The sequence below is a fragment of the Cololabis saira genome, chromosome 19 (assembly GCF_033807715.1).
Source record: "Cololabis saira isolate AMF1-May2022 chromosome 19, fColSai1.1, whole genome shotgun sequence".
Lineage (NCBI taxonomy): Eukaryota > Metazoa > Chordata > Actinopteri > Beloniformes > Belonidae > Cololabis > Cololabis saira.
The window spans coordinates 10,595,918-10,602,751 of record NC_084605.1 but is presented as its reverse complement, the minus strand read 5'-3'; positions in this window follow the sequence as shown (position 1 = coordinate 10,602,751).

Here is a 6,834-nt window from a genome sequence, read left to right as displayed (position 1 = left end):
GAACAAATGTCAAGTGTTTTATTTATGCAACAGGGGTGTAATCATTGACTTATCACTCTCACCATTCAAACTGCAGCATAGGCTACAAGAAGATTGTAACCCTTTAAGGTCACTGACGTTTAGTGTGTGGTGGTGAGGACTAGTTTTACCCAGTTGCGTCTCCTGGCCAAGGTTAAAATGCTTCTAGTCGACATCAGAATCAGAATCAGAATCAACTTTATTGGTCAAGTTTGAACATTGTCCGACAAGGAATTTGACTCCGGTTATTTCGCTCACTGTACCCAGATTTTAAAATAGCAAACAGTAAATAAAAAAAATGTGGCACTTATTAACATACAGGACTGTCTCAGAAAATTAGAATATTGTGATAAAGTTCTTTATTTTCTGTAATGCAATTAAAAAAACAAAAATGTCATACATTCTGGATTCATTACAAAGCAACTGAAATATTGAAAGCCTTTTATTATTGTAATATTGCTGATTATGGTTTACAGTTTAAGATTAAGATTCTCAGAATATTCTAATTTTTTGAGATAGGATATTTGAGTTTTCTTAAGCTGTAAGCCATGATCAGCAATATTAAAATAATAAAAGGCTTGCAATATTTCAGTTGATTTCTAATGAATCCAGAATGTATGACATTTTTGCATTACAGAAAATAAAGGATTTTATCACAATATTCTAATTTTATGAGATAGTCCTGTATATACAATTAAAAAACTGAAAGGTGCAGCAGTATGAAGTAGACATGGTAATGACGGCTCTAAATAAAATAAAATAACATATATACAAATGTTTTTTTTTTTAAGTGAAAGGTGCAGCAGAATGAGGCAGACATGACTATTGTTAGAAGGTGCATTGTTACAGCATGTGATAGTGTTATTATAATTACTGTTATTATTGTTATTGCACAGTGATTGGTTTCTTTGAGACTATGGGCCCGATTTACTAAAGGTTTGCGTGTGTTAAAACGTGTGCAAACTTGACAGCACCCGCAAACCAAAGTGCCAGCTGATCTACTAACAGCGTGCAAAGACGACTGCGTCTCTGAAATGCGCAAAATTGCACACGCAATCCATTTAGTACTTTTGCCCTGATGAATAATCAATATGGGGCGTACCCGCCAGAAATCCAAATACTGGGAGGGGAAGATGCAAATTGCTCCATTTACCACGCGCAATGAGATTTACCAAGCCTGAAAGTAATTGCGCGTATTGTGATTGCGTCTGTATTTAATACGTTCGAAAGGAAGGTGCTAATCTGCTGCTGCTGTTATTGTGGCAAGGAGGCAACATCCAAAATCAAAGAATATGCAGAGAGAGAGTCTTTATTCTGCTGCATGCTATTTTAAAAATGGTTGCACAAGTTTTATTAAAGGCCACTTTTTCTTTAGTTCTTTGCCTTATATCTTGCCACCTTCTCTTAATGTGCCCCCTCCACTCGCCCACAAGCAGGCCAAGCCTTTGTGCCAAAACTTTGTATTTTATTGATTATTTATCTTATTTACTTCGTAAATTACATTTAATTAAAACCCGTGCTTATTAATCACAAAACACAGGTTAAACATCATGACCAAATCCGCTCCGACCCGCTGTGTCAGGATCAGCGCAGAGACTGCAGCTTCGCCTGAATTATGGTTCCGCGTTAAATCGACGGCGTAGCTGACGGCGTAGGGTCGCGGTGCGGTGTGCGTCGCCGCGTACCCTACGCCGTCGGTTCTGCGTTGGTGTGATGCGGAACCATAAATCAGCCTTTAGTGTGCGCTCTGTGCGCTGTTCTGAACACTTCTCTTCTTTCGGTCATATGATGGTCCCGTCTGTCACACATTTACTGTCAGTGTTTGCTATATAATATATAATATTTGCAATATACTGTGGACATCTGAATAAAAACTTAACTCATAAATAGATGAATCAAAGCGCTCTCCAGCTCTGTGTCATATTGTCTTTTTCTCCTCAGATCATGCCGAGCACCGCCGGGTCACGCAAACCCGACCAATTAAATATTAAAATCAAATTCGGTCCTGTGGCCCGTTTTTCTATTTCGTATTTTTGATCTGTGCCTAAAATTGAAATATGAAAAACCAGACGTTTTTCCGTTTTTTGTGTTACCAACTGCATTTATTCTATTGCAGGTTTTCTCCGATATTGCGTTTCTTTTGGTAATGTTTAAATTTCTTTGCTGTAGTTCATGAATGTGTTTATTTGCCTCTTCCACTAATATCTCTAACTCCAACTCGTCAAATTTCATTTTGCGCTTGTGACTTGTGACTGTGCATTCCATCCAGACTCTCCATAGCGCAGAGTTTGCGCTCGCAAACCTTAGACGCGCAACACCCCATTTAAATACTGCTGTTTGCACCTGTTATCAATTGCGAACGCAATCTTAGTTGATCACCCGCAAACCACACGCAAACAGCACGCGCAAACTTTTTCAGTGCACACGCAATTTAGTACTCTTTATTTAGGATCTTAGTAAATCGGGCCCTATGAGTGATGAGAGTTCATCAGAGCAACAGCTTGGGGGAAGAAACTGTGTCTGTGTCTGGAGGTTTTGACTACAGAGCTCTGTAGCACCATCCAGAGGGGAGGAGTTGGAACAGACTGTGTCCTGGGTGTGAGGGGTCTGCAGAGATGACCTGCCCGTTTCCTGGTCCTGGACCGGGAGAAGGCTGTACATGTCAGCTGATGGTTAGACTTCACTATTGCAACGCACTTTATGTAGGAGTTAACCAGTCTTCTCTTAATCGCCTTTAACAGAGGCGGTCCTGGCTACTTTAGCGCCCTGGGCGAACTGTCCATCAAACGCCTCCCCACCACCCCGCGCTGGGAAGAAAAAAAAAACACATCCCATCAATGCACAGCCATGTATCTTTAATAAATAAATGAATAAGACAAATAAATGAAAGACAGTGTGTATAAAAAAAAACAAAACGTGTAAATTACACTAATCCTTCACACATTCAAATGTATAAATAATTAATAAAATAAAATGAATAAATAAAAAAATACAATTAGGCTTATTCACATAATCTGAATTGAGTGCTCAGACCATAGACATATATACATAGACGCCGCATCCACTGTGGCTGGACGTGCCTATAGGTCCGCCATCTTGGTACAGACCACTCGCCACGGCAATGCATTACATCTATGGAGGAGCGGCGTTTCTACACACACAAAAGTGATCATAAATGATGCTGTGAAGCTAATTTCACGTGATTTGTTTGTCAAACGTCACACATTACAGACAGACATAGATAAAACAAAAAGAAAAGAAAGAAAAGAACCCAGAAAACGTTCAATGTTCAGGTCTTTATTTACTATACAAGTATTTACTATATAATTGTTTCTATTGCCATTACTCCATAGATGTAATGCATTGCCGTGGCGAGTGGTCTGTACCAAGATGGCGGACCTATAGGCACGTCACTTCAGTGGGCAGCGGCATTCGATGCAGCGTCTATGTATATATGTCTATGGCTCAGACTGTAGCAGATTTTTTAACCTGGCTCTTTCACCCTTTCACAACAGGTGTAAAGTGGTAAAGTGCAATCTAGAACTTGACTTTTCTAGCCTTCTTTGCAGCAAAATCATCAATTACATCATCATACGAAATCTGTTGTGCAACTGTATGATTGATGCTAATGATGGTCCAGAGAGACTCTCCTGTGACATTGTGGACCTAGAGTATGTTTTAATAAGCTTCAGCTTGGAAAAACTCCTTTCTGCTTCCGCTACTGTCACTGGAAGGGTCAGACCAATTCTGAGTTCAGCAGATGTGTGCACATCACTCCCGTCCTTTATAGAATTGATTTTAAACTTTTGATGTCCGTTTTTAGAGCTCTTAATGGCCTCGTACCCTTGTTTTTATGCAAGCTTTTAACCGTCTGTGATCCAGGTAGAGCACTGAGGTCAACTAATCAACTTTTGCTGGAAGTCCTGAGGTCAAAATATAAACAATGGGCTGACCCAGCCTTGTCCGTTGCCGCCCCCAGGCTCTGGAATAAGTTCCCCGCCGAGATGCAGCTTATTTCTGACCTCGGCATTTTTAAATCAAGGCTAAAAACCCACCTATTTAAGATGGATTTTAACACTCACTAGTGTGATGAAACTTTTATCTTATTAGATTTTGTTGTAGATCAGATCCCAAGTGTTCAGAGTAGTTTTGATGTTGGTACTGTTGCTGTAAAAATATCTCATAGAAAGGAGATTCCACAATGTGACAGACTGTATGTCAACTAATCGATATAAAAGTGCCTGACATGTGTTTTCTCTAATTTACAATAAAGTATTTTTAGTGGTGGCTTTGTTTGTGATCTGCTCAGTAAATAAAGTTCAGCTTATATTTGATCAGGATGTCTCAAAGGAATGATTTTAGCCAAGATTAATACCAATTGAATACCAAGAAGTAATAGTACAAACATCTTTTTATTTCAGAGCTTTAAAGGAGCCGTCTGTAAGAAATGGCCAAAACTGGTACTGCAGTCACTTTCAAAATATTGTTGAGCGGCGTGTACCCTCCCCCTCCTCCCCCCGACCAGAGGTTGCCAGGTTTTTCATCCAACACGTTCGTAGCGGCTGCTGCGATAATTAGAGCCGAGCTGGCAACCCGGATGCCGAAACAATACTGACTTGGTGATTGGGAGATAGGTGGAGGGTGGAGCTTCAGAAACAATACTGACTTGGTGATTGGGAGATAGGTGGAGGGTGGAGCTTCAGAAACAATACTGACTTGGTGATTGGGAGATAGGTGGAGGGTGGAGCTTCAGAAACAATACTGACTTGGTGATTGGGAGATAGGTGGAGGGTGGAGCTTCAGAAACAATACTGACTTTGTGATTGGGAGATAGGTGGAGGGTGGAGCTTCAGAAACAATACTGACTTGGTGATTGGGAGATAGGTGGAGGGTGGAGCTTCAGAAACAATACTGACTTGGTGATTGGGAGATAGGTGGAGGGTGGAGCTTCAGAAACAATACTGACTTGGTGATTGGGAGACAGGTGGAGGGTGGAGCATCAGAAACAATACTGACTTGGTGATTGGGAGATAGGTGGAGGGTGGAGCTTCAGGCCAAAACAAAAAATGACAACATAAACATCAGTTGAGGGCTGCAACTCCTCTTTTTAAACTGGAATATCCTGGCTTGAGTGCTGTTGTCAGTGACATAAGTATTTGAAATGAACATGATTTTTAAATGTCTGTTGACATATCGGGGTCATTTTATGATTCGTTTTATTATTGCTCTTACATACAGCTCCTTTAAATCTTTTGAATATGTTGATTTGACCAAATGATCAAAGGACATGTATGAGATGGACTCTGCTATGATCAAGGATCTGGCCTGTTTCTTGTTTAAACCTATTACTCACATTGTGAATATTTCATTTACTCAGGGGAGTTTCCCTGAATACTGGAAGCCTGCAGCTGTTGTCCCCATTTTTAAGAGGAATGACCCTCACTTAGTATCAAATTATAGACCAATAAGCATACTTCCTGTCATGTCCAAGGTTATTGAAAAATTAGTGGCAAACCAACTAATTTCTCATCTCAACTCTAGTCAGCTCCTACATCCCATGCAACATGGCTGTAGGGCCCACCACTCAACAGAAATGGCAACCGTCTACTTTATTGAAAGAAATTGAAAGAATTTATTGAAAGAATCTATTGAAAGAATTTTGATTGCATGTAAACGTAGTCACTGACTTACATGCAGTCAAAATTCGGGTTATTGCTAATATTCCGGTTACTGAAACAGTCGGAATATTCCGTTTACATGGTAATTAATCATTCGGGATATCTGGATCAAACCAGCGACGTAAGGAGAACGTGATGACGCAATTCCCGTAATTTCCGCTTCTTCTTCCTGTATCCAAATTCAAAACAAATGCTGCTTCGTGCAACTTTTCGCTCACTTTCTTGTAAATCTGGCTATCCTCGTACTTTCTACCGTCTACAAATGCCAAAATGTTCATATCCTTCATTACATTTATAAAATAATTAGTCTCCTCCTCACTCCAAGGTCTTGTGTTTCTCCGTGTTTATAAGAACTTCCTGGACTCAAAAGACCAGGATTCCTTGTGAACAGAGCATGCGCAGAAAACAAATTCCTGTTCCGTTTGATGGGGATATTCCATTAGGCGTTTACATGACCCAATATTCGGGTTTTAAAAGGAGTAACCCAGGGCTCATATTCGGGTTTTTAAAAACCTGAATATGAGCAAATTCGGGTTATTCAAAGGGGTTATTGGTGTTTACATGGCCGTGCAAATTTGGGTTATTGCCAATATTCGGGTTTTAAAAGGGTTATTGAGTGCATGTAGTCTTTGTCTCAAAAGGAAATCCTTCTTAAAGGGATTGTGACATGAAAAACACATTTTTCTTGATTTTTTGTGTTTTGTTGGGTGTCTTGACATCAATTACACCCAAAAAACAACAAACTTTTAACATTCAGTGTATTGTGTGCTTTCTGGGATTTTCCGCATAACTGTGCAAAAACGGCTCATCTGGTTTGCTGGCGGATCGTTACGTAACGATCCGCTAAATCACCGCCCCCTCCACCCAGCTCCCTGCCTCCTCTCCTCTCCAGCGCACCATAAAGGCTGATTTATGGTTCCGCGTTACACCGACGCAGAGCCTACGGCGTAGGGTTACGCGGCGACGCGCACCGTATGCTGAACCGTACGGCGTAGGCTCTGCGTCGATTTAACGCGGAACCATAAATCAGGCTTAACACGGAGCTGTTTAGAGCCTCTTCTGTTGTCATCACCGGAGGAAAACTGCTAAGAAGACCCGCGGCCACTGACTGGACTTAAGATAAGGGGAGTAGGGGACA